Genomic DNA, 21,006 nt, shown 5'->3' on the forward strand with positions numbered 1-21,006 from the left:
AACTAGGCCCCCTCCCACGCTCATTTTTTTCCCAAAGTCACCCGATCAAAATTTTGAGATAGCCATTTTGTTCAGCATGGTCGAAAATATTATAACTATGTCTTTTGGGATGACTTAATCCCTAAAAGCCCCCAGGGGGAGGGCTGAAAGTTATGAACTTTACCCAATGTTAACATATAGTATTGGTTATTGGGAAGTATACAGACGTTTTCAGGGGGAATTTTTTCTGGTAGTGGGGGGGGGGGTGGGTCGGGGTTATATGGGAGGATCTTTTCATGAAGGAAATTTTCATGAGGGAAGGGACATTGCTATGAAGGGGGCGCCGGATTTCCCATCATTATTTAAAAAAAAATCAGAAATTAAATAAAAAAAACTAGTTTTTTAAACTGAAAGTAAGGAGCGACATTAAAACTTAAAACGAACAGAAATTATTCCGTATATGATAGGGGATGCCCCCTCCTCAACGCCTCGCTCTTTACGCTAAAGTTTGACTTTCCCACAACTTTATTTTTTTAAACAATAAAAAACTTTAGCGTAAAGAGCGAGGCGTTGAGGAGGGGACATCCCCTTTCATATACGGAATAATTTCTAAGAAACAAAGATCATATAATATTATATTTAATAACAAACGAAGATCTTTTCAATCTTGAAAACTTCATCAAGGTTGAAAAAAACTTGAATAAAACTATAACTAAAAGTATTTTTATTTCATAAATTGAATGCTTCATAAGTTAATGACAAATGTAGCAAATGAAGGGATTCATAATTATTAAGGTCTTTGTTATGCTCCAATTTCTAGATATTGCTAAGATACAGGGCTTGAAGCAGAACTGATCTTGTTAATTTAGTAAAGAACTAGCAGCAAACTAGTAGATACAAACTTTCCTTGAAAAGGAATAATTGATATGAAATAGACAAAAAAAAAATCTACTTCAGTTCTTGTGAGCGAGACAAGATCAAAGGTCTTACCTCTAGACAGAAGGTATCAGAAGAATTATACACAGAGTATTGATGAGTTAGGTTTAACTCGATCTGTTACAGGCAGAGGGGGTCCCCTTCATACTCAGAAGTGCTTGCGTGTCGAGATGTAAAAAAAAAAAAAAAAAAAAAAAAAAAAAAAAAAACACTGTGCTGAACAACTTGAAGCTGGCTCTTCACCTCTAATTGTTATGCTATTATTGGTGTACTTCCTTTTTTAAATTATTATTATATTTTATACCATCGCTTCACATTCCTCTATTTTCTTTTTTTTTTTTTTAAGGTTTTTTTCAGAACTTCATTCTTTTGTTGAGGAGGACACTCCCCCACAGCCTTCAGGGCAAGAGTTGTAAGTTGTGCCCAGGGGGCATATAAGGTTTTTATAGAAGGCGTTGTCGTAGAAACTTCAAAAAAGGCTCATTCGATTGGAAATTCAAAGGGCCAGTGCCCATTTTAACAGTCGGAAGTGATTGGAGGGCAACTAACCCCCCTCTCGCGACCACTTTTTCACCAAACACATCCAATCAAAATTTTGAGATAGCCATTTTATTCAACGTAGTTTTAAGTTCTGTAAATTAGGTCTTTGAGGATGACAACCCCCTTGGAGCCCTCAGGACAAGGGTTGTAAGTTATGCCGTGGGGGCATATAAAGTTTTTATAGAACGCGTTGTCGTAGAAACTTCAAAAAGTGATCATTCGATTAGAAATTGAAATGGACAGTGCCCTTTTTAATAGTCGAAAGTAATTGGAAGGCAACTAAGACCCCTTCCCCGCCCACCATTTCACCGAGCACATCCAATCAAAATTTTGAGATAGTAATTTTGTTCCACGCAGTTAAAGTTCAGGAAATTATACCTTTGAGCAGAACACTCTCCCCACAGTCTTCAGGGCAAGGGTTATAAGTTATGCCCTGGGGGAACAGAAGTTTTTATTGAAATGAGTGTAGTAGAAAATAGAAAAACGACTGTTTAGATATAAAATTCAATGCTATACGGCCCTTTATGATAGTCAAAAGCGATTTGAGGGCAACGAGCCCCCTCTCTCCCCCTACTTGTCCACCCACACAACCAATCAAATTTTTAAGATAGCCATTTTATTCAGTGATGTGGATTTAAAGAGATAAATTATTCTTTTTAGGAGGACACTCCCCCACAGCCCCCAGGGCAAGGGGTTTAAATTATGTCCTGGGAGCATATAAGGTTTTTATAGAACGCGCTGTCGTATAAACTTTAAAAAAATTTTATTCGATTGGGAATTAATAGGGCTAGTGCCCTTTTTAATATTCGAATGTGATTTGAGTTCAACTACTACCCCTTCAATGTCCGCAAGTTCCTCAAAAACATCCAAGACAAATTTTGAGACAATCATTTTGTTTAACGCAGTTTAAAGTTCAGGAGATGACAGCTTTGAGCAGGATACTCCCCCACACAGTCTTCAGGGCAAGGATTGTAAGTTATGCCCTGGGAGCATGTAAGGTTTTTATAGAAAGCGATGTTGTAAAAACATCAAAAATGGCTCATTCAATTGAAAATTGAAAGGGCTAGTGCTGTCGAAAGTGATTGAAGTGCAACTAACCCCCCTCTCACGCCCACCATTTCCCCAAACAAATCCAATCAAAATTTTGAGATATCCATTTTGTTCAATGTAGTGGAAAGTTCTGGAAATTAGGTCTTTGAGGATGACAGCCCCATCAGAGCCCTCAGTGCAAGGATTGTAAGTTATGCACTGGGGGCCTATTATATGCCCCCAGGGCATATAAGGTTGAGCCCCCAGGGCATATATACCGCATATAAGGTTCATATAGATAATTGTTGTAGAAATTTCAAAAGGTGCTGATTTGATTGGAAATTGAAATTGTCCTTTTTAATAGTCGAAAGTGAGTGGAGAGTAATTAACCCTCTCCGCCCACCATTCCCCCAAACACATCCAATCAATATTTTCAGATAGCCATTTTATTCAACGTAGTGGAAAGTTCTGGAAATTAGATCTTTGAGGATGACAACCCCCCCCCTAGCCCTCGAGGCAAGGGTTGTAAGTTATGCCCAGGGGGCATATAAGGTTTTTATTGAAAGCGTTGTCGTAGAAACTTCAAAAGGGCTCATTTGATTGGAAATTCAAAAGGGCTAGTGCCTTTTTTAATAGTCGAAAGTGATTAGAGAAAGACTAACGCCCCGCTCACGCCCACAATTTTGCCAGACACATCCAATCAAAATTTGGAGATAGCCATTTTGTGTAATGTAGTTGAAAGTTCTTGAAATTAGGTCTTAGAGGATGACAACCACCCTTACAGCCCTTAGGGTAAGGGTTGTAATTTATGCCCTGGAGGCATATAAGGTGTTTATAGGAAGTATTGTCGTAGAAACCCAAAAAGGGCTCATTCGATTGGAAATCGAAAGGCATAGTCCCCTTTTTAATAGTCGAAAGTGATTGGAAGGCTTGACATTTTTATAGTAAAGATCGATGTGGGTACAATGTTTTATTTTGTTGTTGTTGTTTAAGCCAGGGCACTTTGTATCGAAGGAGTTGTCGTAGGAACATCGAAAATGGCTCATTCGATTGAATATAGAAAGGGCTGATGCTCTTTTTAATAGTCGAAAGTGATTGGAGGGAAACTAATCCCACGCCCACCCTCCCATTTGACTTTATTTTTAAAAACTAAATGTTGCCATAAAATAAAATCCAAATGCACTGTGTTAATGCTAATTCCCAATAAGGCATCTCAGCAGTATACCAAGAACGACTGAGGATATTAAGTTCAAACTTTCGGAGCTGCTTCTGCTCTTAAAATTTAACCAAATCAAAATAGCGTAAGTGTATCCAAGCAATCAAAGAAAGTAAACAGATTTTTCAGCGAATGGTATCAAGTTTTCCATTTCAGGTAACTATAGGAGGTATGAAACTAAATTAAACACTACTATTTGTGCCCAGATTTTTAAGAGGGTGTATGTTGTTAAAAATTGCTGAAAAATTTTCTCTAGTATACAAATAGCAGGCCAAACTAAAAATTCTTTAAAAAAACTAAATATTTAAAGTATTATTTTCTTTTTCTCTGAAAAGAGTATGTTAATATAAAACGAACATAAATTAATTAAAAAACATTTTCCAGAAAATGAACTTTTCAAAGAAAAGTAAATAACTCCATTAAACAAAAAATGAGCAAAAATAAAATCAAATAATCTCCCAACCATGAAACCACCACAAATCAGCATCGATAAATATATGAAACCCAAAACGAACAAAAATTACAATAAATAACCGAGTCAAACTCAAAACGAGCAGAAATTAACATAAGTTGGGCTCAAAACCCCTATGCCTTCCCAAGGCCAGAACATAATTTGCACTTTACTAAAAAAAAAAAAATACAATACTGATATTTAGTAATCAAAATGTTAATATTGTTTGATTTATTAAAGTTATAGAAGTAAAAACATTTATATTTTTTATAAATGAACATGGGCGCCCATGTCCAATGCATCAGATTTAATTATTCCTCAAAGCTCAAATAAAATATTTTGTGACAACAAAAAAGGCTTAAATCTCCCATTTTCACAAATCTACAGAACAGGGCGTCAAATCTTTCCGTTTTTAGTTTTTATAAGAAATCCTCTTATCGTCTTATCGTCAGAAATAAAAGTATAATTCTCTCAAAATCCAATGAAATGTCAAAACTTCAATAAAATATTTTTGACAATAAGAGGGGTAAAATCTAATGTCACCTTAGGGAGCCATTGTCATAAAAAATACAAGCAACAGGGTGTAAACCTGGCGTCAAAACCTTGCATTTTAATAGAATAAAAGATGATTTCACATGGACATACGTAGAGGTGAGCTTCGGGTTCACTTACCCTTGAAACGTCAAGACTATTGTATTATATCTGGCACAGTCAATATAATTTAGATCTTGTGCTTTTGTAAGGCCTTAAGAGTCCTAATAGCGACCACCAGGGGCGTCGTTTGGGGGGGGAGGGCAGTTGCCCCCTCCCCAATAATGTGGAGAAAAAATATTATACATCCCATGCCCTTTGACTATCCAGATATGGACCCCTCTTGCCCCCCCCCCGAATAAAAATGCTGTAGATTCGCTCCAGGCGAGCCCCGCCCACTCTCGCAATAAATTTCTACGTACGAGCCCATACCTATCCATTAAAACGTATTAATCGTAAATCATTGAAAACGTAAATCGTAATCGTAAATCGTAAATCATTAATCGTAAGTCTCTGGCGTCAATTGGTGCTTTTTCCCTAGTCATATTTTTCAGTCATGTTTCATGCCTCATAAACCTCAGGACAACTCCATAAACATTCGCTCTTTTAATTTTTATTATATATGGAATTAAAAATAAGTTCTTCTGTTGGGATTCTACACAAATCTTAACCCAGCAAATTGTCCTAGTTACAAGGGCGCCAGCAGAAAATTTTCCAGAGAGGGGGGGACGCCAAAATAACAGTAGTGGTTGGAGATAAAGTGGTGCTGGGAGTGGTGGAGATAAAAGTTTTTATTGTTTTAAAAAATAAAGCTGTTTGACAGAGTCAAACTTCAGTGTAAAGAGCGACGCGTTGAGGAGGGGACAGTCCCTTTCATATACGGAATAATTTCTGTTCGTTTTAAGTTTGAATGTCGCTCCTTACTTTCAGTTAAAAAAAAAAAAATTGTTTTGTTTATTTAATTTATGGACGTTTTTTAATTAATACAGCTTTTATTTTGGCTCACCGTACATGAATAATTAAAATGAAATTTGCATATTAATTTATTTTTTTTGGCTATATGGCTTTCTCGAAATTTTGTTCTGACGTGACTTACAAATTAACTTACGTAACGAACTTCTATATTCGTATGTTTTTATTACGTATATTAGGGAGTTTGCCCCCTATTCAATATCTCACTCTTTACGCTAATGTTCGAACTTCGTTCAAATCACAAACCCCTGAATCATAAAGGCCGGTTAATTAGAATAGGTAGCTCTTTTGAAAGTACTAAAAAAAACTTTAGTGTAAAGGGCGAGGCATGGACTAGGGAGCAAACCCCCTCATATACGTAATAATTTCTGTTCGTTTTAAGTTTTTATGTTGTTACTTACTTTCAGTTGACAAAACTTGCTTTTTTATTTAATTTCTGATCGTTTTTTTAATAATGCAGGGAAATCCAGCGCCCCCTTCATAGAAATGTCCCCTCCCCCAAGCAAACATCCTCCATGGAAAGATTCTCCCCCTATAACCCCCTCCTCCGACTCCTCCCCCCCAAAAAAATCCCTCCTGAAACGTCTGTATACTTCCCATTAACGAATACTATATGTAAACAATGGGCAAAGTTCATAATTTGCAGCCCTTCCCCCGGGAACTGTGGGGGATAAAGTCATCCTCAAAGACATATTTATTAGATTTTCGAATATGCCGAACAAAATGGTTGTTTCAAAATTTTGATTGGGTGATTTCAGGAAAAAAATGAGCGTGGGAGGGGGTCAAGTTGCCCTCCAATTTTTTTTGTTTCTTAAAAAGGGCACTAGAACTTTTATTTCCGTTCGAATGAGCCCTCTGACAATATTCTAGGACTACTGGATCAATACGATCACCCCTGGAAAAAAAATAAAAAATAAATAAAATAATAAATAAACACACATCCGTGATCTTTGATGGGCGAGACTAAACTTAATGAAGGTAAGAAATATATTTGAAATCAGCATAAAAATCTGATTCTATTAATGTAGCTATTGGTATCAAAATTCCGGTTTTTAGAGTTTCGGTTACTATTGAGCCGGGTCGCTCCTTGCCACAGTTTATATAATTAGCAGTATGATCTTTCCCTCTCTCACCCATTATAGAAACCAGGGCCGAGGTGCGAGTGCTCCAGAGAACGCATAAACCACAATTTATATAATTATCCAGTAAGTTTACCGCAGATGATTTCTGTCTCTTCAATCTCGGTGCGAACAAAAAGCTCCTCCCACTTATTTGTACACTTATTGTCCACTTATTCGTTGAGCCGGCCAAGTGGTTTTGTCAGTACTTGTTCCGTAGGTGATTATTCTTTTGTCTACCCGTGAAAAGATCTAATGCCGTTTATGTTTATAGGTTCTCTGGAGCACTCGCACCTCGGTCAGGGTTTTTATAATGGGTGAGATAGGGAAAGATCATACTGCTAATTATATAAACTGTGGTATAAACATAAGCGGCATTAGATCTTTTCACGGGTAGACAAGAAATAATCACCTACGGAACAAGTACTGACAAAACCACTTGGCCGGCTTAACCAATAAGTGCAGAAATAAGTGGGAGGAGCTTTTTGTTCGCACCGAGAAAGAAGAGTCAGAAATCATCTGCGGTAAACTTACTGGATAATTATATAAACTGTGCTCCTTACTTACAGTTCGTTACCACGAACTGTTTGATAAGATATTAGATAGATCATATGAGAGAACCCTACCGTAGAGGTTTCAAGCTCCAATCCTCAAAATGTGGAACTTCGCTTTTTTTTCAGAAGAAACATCGCCGATGCCTGTTTGTTTGTTTTGTTTTTTTCCCAGGGGTGATTGTACCAAACCACAGTTCATATATTATCCAGTATGATCATTCTCTATCTCACCCATTATAAAAACCCGGACCGGGGTGCGAGTGCTCCGGAGAACGTTTTGGCAGATATAAACATGTTAGACATGCTAGACAGGTTAGTCTGTTTCGGACTGTTTCCATCAAAGTGCATTGAAACAAACGGAAATAAAGCTAATGCAGAAACAAGCTAAGGCAGAAATAAGTGGGAGGAGCTTTTTGTTCACGAAGACCAGAAATGATCTGCGATAAGCTTACTGGTATATTCTGTCTACTGTGTATCAAACCGAAGGTCCAAGATAATTGGGTTGAAGCTCATTCAAATGTAAACATGAAGCTGTAAATTTTAAATGGTGTTATTTTCTTTTTCTATTTATATGAAGTACTTCAATGTATTTAAACAAATTTATTTAATGTATTTATCGATAAGAAAATCAAATTGTAGATGTTGTGATGTAGGTATGTAGAAGATCAAAATTCTCACAAAATTTCCATCCACACAAACAATAATACTTCTGTTCCTCTAACCAAAATTATGTTGTAGTAATATTAACAAGGACTTCTTACCAAAATTACTATTCATCGCAAATTTTTTTAGTATATGCAAATTTAATCCAAAATTGAAATTGAAAATTTAAATTTACGACGGTACTAATACACGTACAATTATTGATTTACACATTTTAAAAGCAATTAACCAGGGATTTAAGCTACAGATAAATCAAATTATATCTTAGTTTGGCCTGGGTATGATTTGGAAAACAATCAAAAACTAAATGAAAAAAAAAGTTTTTCAACTGAGAGCAAGAAACAGATTTGAAACCTATTTGAAAAGATTATTCTTTGTATGAAGCGGGCTGTCTCCTCCTTAGCTCCTTAATCTTTACTATGAAGTTTAGCTTTTTCCCCAAATTTGAAACGAAAATTTGCAATTGGAAAGATACGATCTTTCAAAGCACTAAAAATAATTTTGCTTAATGAGCAAGGTGTTGAGAAGGGGACAGTCCCCCTTATTTACAAAGAAATTTGTATTTGTTTTAAGTTTTAAACTTGCTCCTTACTTTAGTTGAAAACCCTTTTCTATTTGTTAATTACATTTCATAAAACTGTAAAGATTTATGATTACAGTACTTTTGGTAACGCAGAAAAAAAACGATCAATATTTCAACGATCTCTGTTTGGATTTTGATGTGTAATTAAACAGATCGTGGTAACGACCTGTAGGTAAGGAGTGGCCTGGCTCAATAGTAATCAAAACTCTAAAAAACGAAATTTTGATACTAATAGATATATCAAAAGAATGGGTTTATTATTCTTATTCGAAATATATAAGTTTCGCTAAGTTTAGTTTTACCCATCAAAAGTTAGGAGCCTGAGAAAATTTGTTTGATTTTTGAAAAAAGGGGGAAAGACCCGTTGAAGTCTAGTATCGACCCAGCAGACCTAGAACGTCGGGAGAGGGCTCATTCTAACGGAAATGAAAAGCTCTAGTGCCCTTCATAACTGACAAAACAAATTAGAGGTCAACTAGGCCCCCTCCCCCACCACTTTTTCCCCAAAATCGTCCGATCAAAATTTTGAAATTTCTCTTTAGTTCAGCATAGTTGAAAGACCCAATAACTATGTCTTTTGAGATAAAAAGACCCCCTACAGCCCCTGGGAAAGTTTTTAAGTTATAAAATTTGCCCATTGTTTTATTTATTATTAGGAAGCATGCATTTGTTTTAAGTTTGAAACTTGCTCCTTACTTTAGTTGAAAAACCTTTTCTATTAGTTTAATTACATTTCATAAAACTGTAAAGTTTTATGAATACAGTACTTTTGGTAACGCAGAAAAAACGATCAATATTTCAATGATTTTTGTTTGGATTTTGATGGGTCTTTCAACTTACTCAGGCTCAGTAGTAACTGAAACTCTAAAAATCTGAATTTTGATACCAATTGATATATCAAAAGAATTGGCTTATTATGCTGATTCTAAATATATACGTTTCATTAAGTTTAGTTTGACCCATCAGAAACTTGGTGAATTTGCCAGAATTCCTATATGAAATTTCTTTATGTCTTGCTTTTTCTTTGCCGATTCAATTTGAGGCGTGGAGATGTTAAGGGTAATTGCTAGGAATAAATTTTCGCCGGGATCGAATTACCCAGAGGATATTTATGTGGGGAGGGGGATTTTTCCGTGGAGGGGGAGCCAGGTATCCCGGTCTTATTAAAAAAAGATCAGAATAAGAAGACAAGTTTTTTCAGCTGAAAGTAAGGAGCAACATTAAAACTTGAAGCGAACAGAAATGGTTACGTATATGAGGGGATATTCAAATGGAAAAAGTAATTAATTAAAAAAATTACACAAAACAATAGCCTACTTACTAAAACTAAGATATAAACTCCCAGCATTCAGTTCTGTTGAGCAATGCCGAAGCGTTGAACGGAAATTAAAAAAAAATGTTGACAGTTTTGAACTTGGTTATCAAACACCAAAATATTGAATGCCTTTAGACTCAATTGTTTATAAAAATTAACGCCTTATCAAAGTAGTTTTTTCAAAGTAAAACATTAAAAATAAGATCAAGAAAATCAATTAGAAATTTTTAATTCAATATTTTAATTTATCTTTGAATACCAAAAACCAATATATTTGACACCTTTATACTTCATAACTGTAAAAATTAAATCTTTTTCAAAGAGACAACTAGATAAATACATTCACTCCAGAAAAAATAAATAAATGATAATAAAACACAAAAAACGCATCTGTTGAGGGGGAAAATACAAAACTTCCCAGCATTCCGTTTAGGCGAAACATTTCTGTCATACATCAGCTCATGGATACTCTTACAATGCAAGCAAAAGTTTGCAATGCAAGCATATTTTTACCGAAATTGTCCCTTATTATGTTGTTTTCCTTGTGTTTTTTTTAATTCTACGAACTTTCTTGTGTACTAATAATTGCACTAAATACTAATAAACAAATACATATTTAGGATCACCATAAAAAAGTAACTCTTTGATTGAATGTTATCAAACAGTTCGTGGTAATGAGTAAGTAAGGAGCGACCCGGCTCAATGGTAACCGAAACTGTAGAAAACGAAATTTTGATACCAATAGATACATCAAATAAATCAGATTTTAATGCTGATTTCAAATATATAAGTTTCATCAAGTTTAGTCCTACTTATCAAATGTTACACGCCCGAGAATATTTGGCTGATTTTTGAAAAAAGGAGAAAAGACCCCTAAAAGTTGTAGAACCCTAATGAAAATCACACCATCAGATTCAGCGTATCAGAGAACCCTACTGAGGAGGTTTCAAGCTCCTATCTTAAAAAATATGGAATTTCGAATTTTTTGCCAGAAGAAAGATCACGGATGCGTGTTTATTTGTTTGTTTTTGTGTTTTTTTTCCAGGGGTGATCGTATCGACCCAGTGGTCCTAAAATATCGCGAGAGGGCTCATTCGAAGGGCAATTAAAATTTATAGTGCCCTTTTTAAATGACCAAGAAATTGGAGGGCAACTAGGCCCCTTTCCATGCTCATTATTTTCCAAAGTTACCCGATCAAAATTTTAAGATATTCATTACGTTCAGCATGGTCAAAAATATGCTGACTATGTCTTTCAGGATGACGAAATCCCCCACAATCCCCGGGGGGAAGGGTTGAAAGTTATTAACTTTATACCCAATGTTAACATATAGTATTGGTTATTGGGAAGTATACAGAAGTTTTCAGAGGGGATTTTTTCTGGTAGGTGGAGGTGGGGTGGGTGGGTCGGGGGTTATGTGGGAGGATCTTTCAATGAAAGAAGTTTTCATGGGGGAAGGGACATTGCTATGAAGGGGGCGCCGGATTTCCCAGCACTATTTAAAAAAAGATCAGAAATGAAATATAAAAAAAACGAATTTTTCAACTGAAGGTTAGGAGCAACATCAAAACTTAAAACGACAGAAAACATTACGCATATGATTGGGTTCACCGCCTAGTCAATACCTCGCTCTTTAAGCCAAAGATTGTTTAGTGCTTTCATAAGAGCTATTTATTCTAATTAACGGCATTTGTGATTAAGGGGTCATTTTTAAAGAATTGGAACAAAATTCGAACTTTAGCTTAAAGAGCAAGGTATTGACTAGGGGGTGAAACCTCTAATATGCGTATTAAAAATATAAGAATATAGAGGTTCGTTACGTAAGTTAATTCGTAAGTTACGTATATTTATTACTAATAAAAACGTTCGTAAATGAAATTAAACAGGTTTCGAGAAAGCCATTTAACCAAATAAAAGTAAAATTAATATTTAATTTTTTTAATTATTCATGTACGGTGAGCCAAAATCAAAACCTGCATTAATTCAAAAACGTTCAAAAATTAAATAAAAAAAAACAAGTTTTTTTAACTGAAAGTAAGGAACGACGTTAAAACTTAAAACGGACAGAAATTATTCCGTATATGAAAGGGGCTGTCCCCTCCTCATCGCCTCGCTATTTACGCTAAAGTTTGACTTTCTCACAACTCTATTTTTCTTTAAACAATGAAAAACTTTAGCGTAAAGAGCGAGGCGGTGAAGAGGGGACAGCCCCTTTCATATACGGAATAATTTCTGTTCGTTTTAAGTTTTAACGTCGTTCCTTACTTTTAGTTAAAAAAAACCTGTTTTTTTTTATTTAATCAATAGTTAGGCTCTTACACTTTAGTTATTGGGTCAAAATGTATTGGCAAGCAGTCAACAATGGGGCAACACACATTTTTTCCATGGTTTTTCCATATTATATTTTTTTCTTTTGGTTCCTTATAATTACTTTATACTTCCAAATTTTCAAGGGGGCATGCCCCCCCCCCCTGCCGGTGCCCATGCCAAGTTAAGTAGTTAAACATAACAAAGGGGAGGTCAAGCACAGTGAAAAGACCAAACGGATCTTGAATCTTATTCAGTATGTATTAGACCAAGTGACGTAGAGAGGGGGAGAGTCTGTTTTGGACCCATGCTTTTTGTTCATCTCTTTCAAATTCATGTTTTTCGGAATCATTTTTCACATCTTACAAGTCTCGGGACAACTTCATAAATTTTTGCACTTTTATCCCTTACGAAAAGCGTCAGCAATAAGTAGAAAAATTTGCTTAAAAAAAATTATTTTAAAGAATATTGATTTCTCTCTGTTAACTGTTTTTCTCAGAACGATAGTTTCATTGAAAACCTGTTTTCTCAATGCTTATAGACCAAAAAAGAATCCATTTTCGATAGCCTATTTTCGTTTTAATTGTTCATTTTCTAAAGGTTTCCAAAGTTTTGTAGGTTATCCTAAAACAGAGTAGTTTTTCCCTTTGTTCCAATCGCCGTCATTTTCCCATTGACTCAATATTGCGAATAACAATGATTCAACGAGATGACATAGCGATGAGTGTTGGGCAAGGCCGTATCCAGGATTTTTTTCGGAGGGGGTTTTACTCAAAGATTTTTTTCGGGGGGGGGGGTACATAAAAAACCTCAAAAACGCATACAAAATTTGTTTATATCCATTTTTTGTTACGTTTTTACGAGCCAAAAAACATTTCGGGAGGGGTTCAAACCTCTCTACCCCCCCCCTCTGGGTATGGCCTTGGTTTTTGGCTATATTCAATATCGATAATGATGTATCGATATATTGACCCAAATATCGATATCGAATATCGAAACGTAAATATCGATATAAAAAACGATATTGGGAATTTTTTGGTAATTTTTAGCTTTTTCTGACATCTGATGGTGAACGTCTAGCCGAAAAGATTCAACAACAAAAAATGGTTCGTAAATGGCCGGAGAAGAAGAGTAATAACGCATCCAATCACTTAACTCATACATACTGACATACAGCCTGCTTTCAAACTCAGGTTACGCTTAGTGAGGGAGGACTCAAATGTGGCAGAGAACCTCCGAAAAGCTTTGCCTTCTAGGTTGTTAAGCCTTGGTCATATCACACCCGTCACACCTTGATCTAAGTATCAAGAAATTGTATATCTCTCTTGAGTCACCGGTAGCAAAGCTTTAGCGAAGGTACTATATCTATTGTATACCAGATAAATACATTAAAGTGATAAGTTCTATGTACGAGAACAACATAACCGAGGTTAAGGTATGAAATGAGGTTAGTAGCTGGTTTCTTGTTAAATCAGGAGTTTAGCATTTAGGTTCTATGCCATCTATATGGATATTTTGATGAACTCTGTCCTAAGGAGCCCAGCAAAGGCAATGAGCGAACACGGAATCAATTGGGGAAGTAAAACTTTCTTAGACTTAGATTTTGCTAATGATTTGAGCTTCCTAGATGAAAATGTTGCCAAAATGAGTGAGTTTTCATTGTGTAAGAATAAGTTTGAAAATTAATGTTAAGAAGACTAAGTTGCTAGGATTGGGAGTAAGTGAAAGTGAAGAAGTGATGTTGGCTGAAGTATGGGCACTCCGAAAGACGGAGGTGTATTTGCTGGATGTTTTAAGAGAAATTGCCAACAGATTGTTTCGGTTACCCGACTGACTGAACGTATCCCAAACAGTAGACTGTACGAAAAATGTCGCTCAATCTCGCCTTTTAGGGCTGTAACAAGGGCCATAACGCGTTCAGCCGATGAAGGATAACAATTTGTTAAAGATCGTCTTTATGGCCAACCATGTAGAGCCAAACAAAAAGCAGATCGTTCCCAAAAGGGGGTGGTTTGATGTCTTTAGGAAAGAGTTAAAGGAAACTGAAACTTTTTGGGAGGGAGCAGAAAGAGAGGCTTTGTATGATTTGGGATGAGGGAGCGTGCGTTGTTGCGTTGGTCTTGGGCGGCTTGGTGCTACAGTGAGTTGTTGTTTTTAGTAGTAGTGGTATATCTCTCCAGACGATCTTCTCCAAGTTGAGAGTAAAATTACAAGAGGAATGGATTTGGCCTTGCTGGCTGCTGAATCTGTATCAGAAGTCCCGCCACAGTTCCTTTGATTCAGCCACGACAGAATAAAGCCAGTATGTGAGGTTTCACAACGACGTTTTAGTAGTCAGCGCAAGACATTCTTCGCCGGAAGCCGAATCTATCATGGCTCTGGAGATTTTTAATAGGAATCTACAGGCCCAAGAGAGACTGATCCTCTCAAGTTGCGGGAATGTCTTATGGCATGGCTTAGGAGTAAAATAGAATACTAGGAAACCCAAATTTGTATCCTGACAGTAAGGAGATAACAGACGTTGAAGTTTTATGCCTAAGTTAAAGAGGTTTTTGGTTTTGAATACCGTTTTATATTATATTTACCGCCTGAGATATTAGGGACATGGTTTCGTATTCGAGCAAATTGTCTACCGTTAAAAATAGAAAAAAAGTTTTTTGAAATAATAAGGGAGGCTCAAGAAACGTGTTAATTTAGCCCTAGATGTTACACAGGAGCTAAGGATGTGGCACGCATTCTGGCTGGGTGACAGCAGTTTTCTGAGTTAAGAAGTATATTTTTCCGGCGGACAACTTTAAAAAGGACAATCATCCAGGTTTTTAAATATGCTACTGAAGTGACAAAGAAAGAAGAATGGCTAATTTTATTTTTTGGGGGGGGGGAGGGATGAGGGAGTGATGATTATATTTGCGATATTTTGTAGTGTATATTATAGAATAATGTGTTATATGACCTTGTCAGGTTTATAATGAGAAAAATAATTGTATGTATGATATATTTATGTTGAAAGGAAAAGAGACTAATGTAAGTTTGTGTTTTTTTGCTGCTGTTTTTTTTTGCTGGGGGGGGGGGGGGTGAGTAGATTTACGTTACTATATTGTGATTTGAAATTTCGAATACTATATTGAATGGCCTTGTTCTGATTATAATAAATCTTTTTATAGGGTTTCAGAAATACCAATACGAGGTGCCACTGAATTAAGGTCCGTGGCCACCACCAGTGTCCCTTTTAAGAGTGTTTTCCAAGGCTGCTCAGTTAATCTCTGAAAGGCGCAACCGACTCACAGCATTGACGTGTTGCGGTTTATTTTCTTAGTCCTGAGTAATTGAAATTTTGGGTTTTCGTGTTATTCATTTACGCAGTCGAAGTTTGCTTTTACTGTTTGATTTTACATTATTCAAAGTTTGGAAAAAAAACAGCGAAAAATGTTTTTTTTACAATTTACTGTCACTGAACTTTCTCAAATCCTTGAATTAATATGAGTAGAAAAACTGATTCGAGTATCGATATCGATATATCAAACATCGAATATCGAAAGTAAAAATATCGATATATCGATATATCTGCTAACCAGATTATCGCCCAACACTAATAGCGATAAATTAAAACAGAATTTGTTCTAATGTTGGTCACACACTCACACTACCCGAAAAGTATGGGTAACTTATACGAGCGGAAACTGGCAATAAGGTCGAAAAAAATCACCAGCGCCATCTAGCGTTTGGCGTTTCTTTATTTTTCTTTTTTTTGCTGTAGTAGTGAGGCAAACTTAGAGTATTTAGTATAGTTAGTAAAATTAGCGTAGTAAGAAGTGTCTGATCTCAGAAGACAAAAAATATAATTGAGAAGTTTGAAAACAATGCCAAGAAACGTCAAACGCTAGATGGCGTTGGGAATTTTTTCTACGCTAGCGCGACACTAGTTTCCAGTCTTATTAAGTCATCCATGCCCTTTTAAACTGTCCCTAAAATATTATACACATAATTTAATTTTTGTATGTAGCTCAAATCAACCGCTCCTCAACCTTGCAAGTTATTAAATCTTTTAAAAACAGATTTCCTTACGCCAGTTAAGACAATCGTGGGGCTGTGGTCCATAATATGAAACATGGACAATAATATGGACTGTTATGAACTCCATATCACCGGCACTATGACGCCTCCATAAAATCTGATGTGGTACCTTTAATTCATAATCAAGAGCTATGGGTCTAGTGGTGCTAATTCCCGAAAATATAGTAGGAATGGCAAAGTCCCCCTGCCCTCCAATGGCAGCTGCCTGCCTCCTCCTGGGTCCAGTGGCCATTAAAAGCTTATTATTAGCCAAAAATGAGAAAGAACTCAAAGATGAACGACTTTCTTAGAGATGTTGTCACAAGACAGCTCAGTTCTTACAAGCAAGGATGCCTCCTGGACATTTTGCAAGCTCAAATTGATAGTTACCTGGACATGTTGATGTTAGTTTATTGCTTTTATCAAACAGTTCGCGGAGACGAACTGTAAGTAGGGAGCGACCCGGCTCAATAGTAACCGAAACCCTAAAAAACGGAATTTTGATACCATTAGATATATCAAAAGAATCGGCTTATTATGCTGATTCCAAATATATAAGTTTCATTAAGCTTAGTCTTACCCATCAAAAGCTACGAGCCTGAGAAAATTTGTCTAATTTTCGAAAAAGAGCGAGAGACCCCCTTGAAGTTATAGAATCTTAATGAAAATCACACCATCAGATTCAGCGTATCAAAGAACCCTACTGTAGAAGTTTCCAGCTCTTGTCTGCAAAAATGTGGAATTTTGAAATTTTTTGCCAAAAGAAAGATCACGGATACGTGTTTTTTTTTCCAGGGGTGATCGTATCGAATCAGTGGGCCTAGAACGTCGGGAAAGGACTCATTATAATGGAAATCAAAAGTTATAGTGTCCTTTTTAAGTGAACAAAAAAATGGAGGGCAACTAGGCCCCCTCCCATGCCACTTCTTTCCCAAAATCGTCCAAACAAAATTTTGAGATATTTTTTTTTCAGCATAGTTGAAAGGCCCAATGACTATGTCTTTGGAGATAAAATTACCCCCTACAGCCCCTAGGGAAATGTTTTTATGTTATAAATTTGCCCATTGTTTACGTATGGTATTTGTTATTGGAAATTATGCATACATTTTTCGGGTGGGAAGGGGAGGACCAATTTTCCGCTGGGAGGATTTTGCACTGGGAGAATTTTCCCTGGAGAGGTAAGTTTCCAGGGGGTGAACTTTTCAGAGAAAATTTTTACACTGGGTGAATTTTTCAGAATTCCTATACAAATTTTCTTTATATGTCTTACTTTCTCTTTACCGATTCCATTTTACACGTGCAGATGTTAAGGGCAATTGTCCTGGATAAATTTTCACCAGGATTGAATTGTCCAGGGGAATTTCTGTAGGGAGGGGAATTTTTCCGTGGAGGTGGAGCCAGGTATCATGGCGTTATTTAAAAAACGATCAGAAATTAAAACAAAAACAAGTTTTTCAAATGAAAGTAAGGAGCAACATTAAACTTAAAACAAACAGAAATTATCATTGAGGGGAGTTGCCCCTCCCTCAACACCTCACTCTTCAGCTAAAGTTTGATTTTGTCCTAATTCTTTAAAAACGACTCCTGAAACACAAGGATGGTTTAATTAGAACAATAAGTAACTTTTTTTGAAGTACCGAAAAACTGTAGCGTGAAAAAGAGCGAGGTGTTGATACGTGATACGAGAGATACGTAATAATTTCTGTTCGTTTTAAGTTTTAATGTTGCTCCTTACTTTCAGTGGAAAAAACGTATTTTTTATTTAATTACAAGCAGTAGGGCGATTCTACAGATACTCATAAACTTATTAATTTTATATTTTTAATGAAAAAGAACGACATACGCATTCATGCAGGTCATACAGTCATGCAGTAGCAACCAACAAATATGCAGTCATGCAGTAGCGACCGACAAATAAAAAAAAGAAAAACAACAAAAAAAAGAAAATCAGCAAAAAAAAATATATACTAAAACATATTGAACCAACAGTTTATGAAGGTCTAGCTTTTCTTTGAAGATAAAGTCGTCTTCGGTATTCAATCGATTTTTGATACTTGAATTTTTGCGTTAACAAATTTAACTAATTAGCTCCTCTTTCTAAATTTCAACGCGGTACCAAAAATGGGATACTGGGATACAAAAATGGGATACTGGGTACTTGTCTGTTAAACGAAACACACCTAAGAAGTGAAGTTATGTTAATCCTAATGAAATATGCCAAAACATTAATATAATACTGGAGAAACAAAATTATGGAAACTACGACGATGAATTATGAAAAGCAGGCCGCGTAGAACAAATTATATTAAATACCTAACCCCTAACCATCTCTATATATCAAATATACAATTAAAATATACATACATCGTACATCGTAGTTTTTCTCACTCAAAACAAGCAAATCATAACCGAACCCACAAAGGGAAATTGATTTCTGTCATATCGTACGCAGCGTAATTCTAGAGTGTGTTTCGTTTAACAGACAAGTTCCGCGTAATGTTTGAAAAACTTCATAATTTTTGAAACAACCAAAAGAAAAATCTTAGATAACGGTGAAAGCTACTTTAATTATAAAAGCTGTTACAAGAGTCGCCATCGGGGTATTAACCTAAGCTGTAATTCTTAAATCGTTTGTAAATCTTTTAAAGCTTTTCCTTTGAAAAGAAAAATTGTGTCCTGCGGAACTGGTAAAACCACCCTCAACAGTCATGAAGACAAAACATCGCTTACTATCAAAAGCAAGCTGATATTCATTAATCAAAATTTTTGTGAGGAATTATGCGTTAACAACCAGAAATTCAATCTCCAATAGTTTAGTAAAAACAATTGTTATGATTAGTGAAGCACAAATTGCACTAATTATTTTCATTATTATCTTACTCAGTTAATAATCATAGTTGTTGCAAGAGTCACCATCGGGATTCTCATGGCAAATTTTACAGCAGCATTATGTATAATCATGAGCAAAATCAGAATTTATTACCTTCTTGTTCGTGCAGGGAAAAATCGAAATGGAGGCGTCATGCAAAGGGTTGCACACTGCCTGTCACTAATGTATTTGGTACCTCCGACCTCATTTAGTCCTCCCCCTCCCTGTATCTCCAACCCTACCTTAATTCTTATGACTTACATTAATGGTCTGTTGCAGAGACCCTTGATGGACACCAGACAAATTTGCGGTATAAAATTGGAAATATGATCCCCGTTTGAAATTTTACACTGCTAGATTCTCAATGATATTTCAAATCTCTTTTACAGCAAAAAAGTTTAAATTCATAATAGACTCAAAAATCAGATTAGCCGATCTTTTTAAAGGAAAAATTGTAACAGAACACAGTATATTATTTATCTTTGATGACAGGGCTATATTATTTTATTTATTTTTCTTTGAAGAAAAGGAATGTGCACTTGCCACACTGGGGTAGCCTCCTTTGCAGTGGTGGTTCTGGCCTCTTTTGGGCTCGGGATAAAATCTTGGTAAAGTTCGACCAAATCATATTATTGAGTTAGGACAAAAGTGAATACACCATTTGATGCCTTTTTTATGCTGATTATGAATATAATAATCATTTCTATTGGAAATAAATTTCAGCCCCCCCCTAACTAGGCCAATTCCGGGTTAGGTTAGGGTAGGTATATATAGGGGGGGGGGGCTGAATTTCATTTCCAATATAAATGATTATTATATTCCTAATCAGCATAAAAAAAGGCATTGAATGGTGTATTCACTTAATTTCTAACTCAATAATATGATTTGCTAGAACTTTACCAAAATCTTGATTGGAAACCCCCCCCCCCACCATGTATTCCAAAAATTTCGAGCCAAATTTTAACAAAATTTTCATTTATTAACAAAAATTTCATTTATTAGCTAAATTTTCATTTATTAACTAAACTTCCATTTATTTAAATCTGACTTTTCTTACTTGAGCCTCTTGAAAATTATTAATTATCCAGACATCCTCTAAAAAACGAAAAGGTTTGAGTACAAAACATCGCAACTAACATTAATTTCGGTCTGCTTATTTTTCAAACAGTTCGTGGTAACGAACTGTAAGTAAAGAGCAACACGGCTCAAAAGAAACCAAAACTCTAAAAAACGGAATTTGGGTATAAAAAGATATATCAAAAGAATTGACTTATTATGCTGATTCCAAATATATAAGATGCATCAAGTTTAGGCTCACTCAGGAAGGCTACGAACCTGAGAAAATTGTATGCTCTTTTTAAGTGACCCAAAAGATTGAAGGGAAGCTAGCCCCTCTCCCACGCCCCTTTTTTCACCTAAGTAGTTCAATCAAAACTTTGAGATAGCCATTTTATTCAGCATAGTTGAAAGGTCCAATAACTATGCCTTAGAAGATAACATGACCCCCCAGAGTCCCTGGGGAAAGGTCTTTAAGTAATGAAATTTGCTCATTGTTTACGTATAGTACTTGTTATTGGGAAGTAAAAATAAATTTTTCATGTAGGGGGAGGTGAATTTCCAGCTGGGAGATTTTCCACGGGGAGAATTTTCTATGGGGATTAAAGTTTCCGGAGGGTGAACTTTTCAGGGGAAATGTGCCAGAATTCCTACACGAAATTCTTTCTATTTGTCTTAATTTTTCTTTCCCGGCTCAATTTTACTTGTGGAGTTGTTAATGGTAACTGTCCGTGGTAAATTTCCACCAGGATTTAACTCTCTAGAGGATCTTTCCGCGGAGGGGGAGCCGGATTTCCATATATTATTAAAAAAACGATAAGAAATCGAATAAAA

General features: G+C 35.9%; 1 protein-coding gene across 1 annotated transcript in view; it reads right to left on the minus strand.

Moving 5' to 3' along the window:
* LOC148953326 (uncharacterized) overlaps nt 1-21,006 on the minus strand; it is a 126,977-nt gene that overhangs the window by 75,531 nt on the left and 30,440 nt on the right. The gene's annotated exons all lie outside the window — the stretch shown is intronic.

The sequence above is a fragment of the Artemia sp. Qi Xiang Cuo genome, chromosome 4, assembly GCF_049724085.1.
Source record: "Artemia sp. Qi Xiang Cuo chromosome 4, ASM4972408v1, whole genome shotgun sequence".
Classification (NCBI taxonomy): Eukaryota; Metazoa; Arthropoda; class Branchiopoda; order Anostraca; family Artemiidae; genus Artemia; species Artemia sp. Qi Xiang Cuo.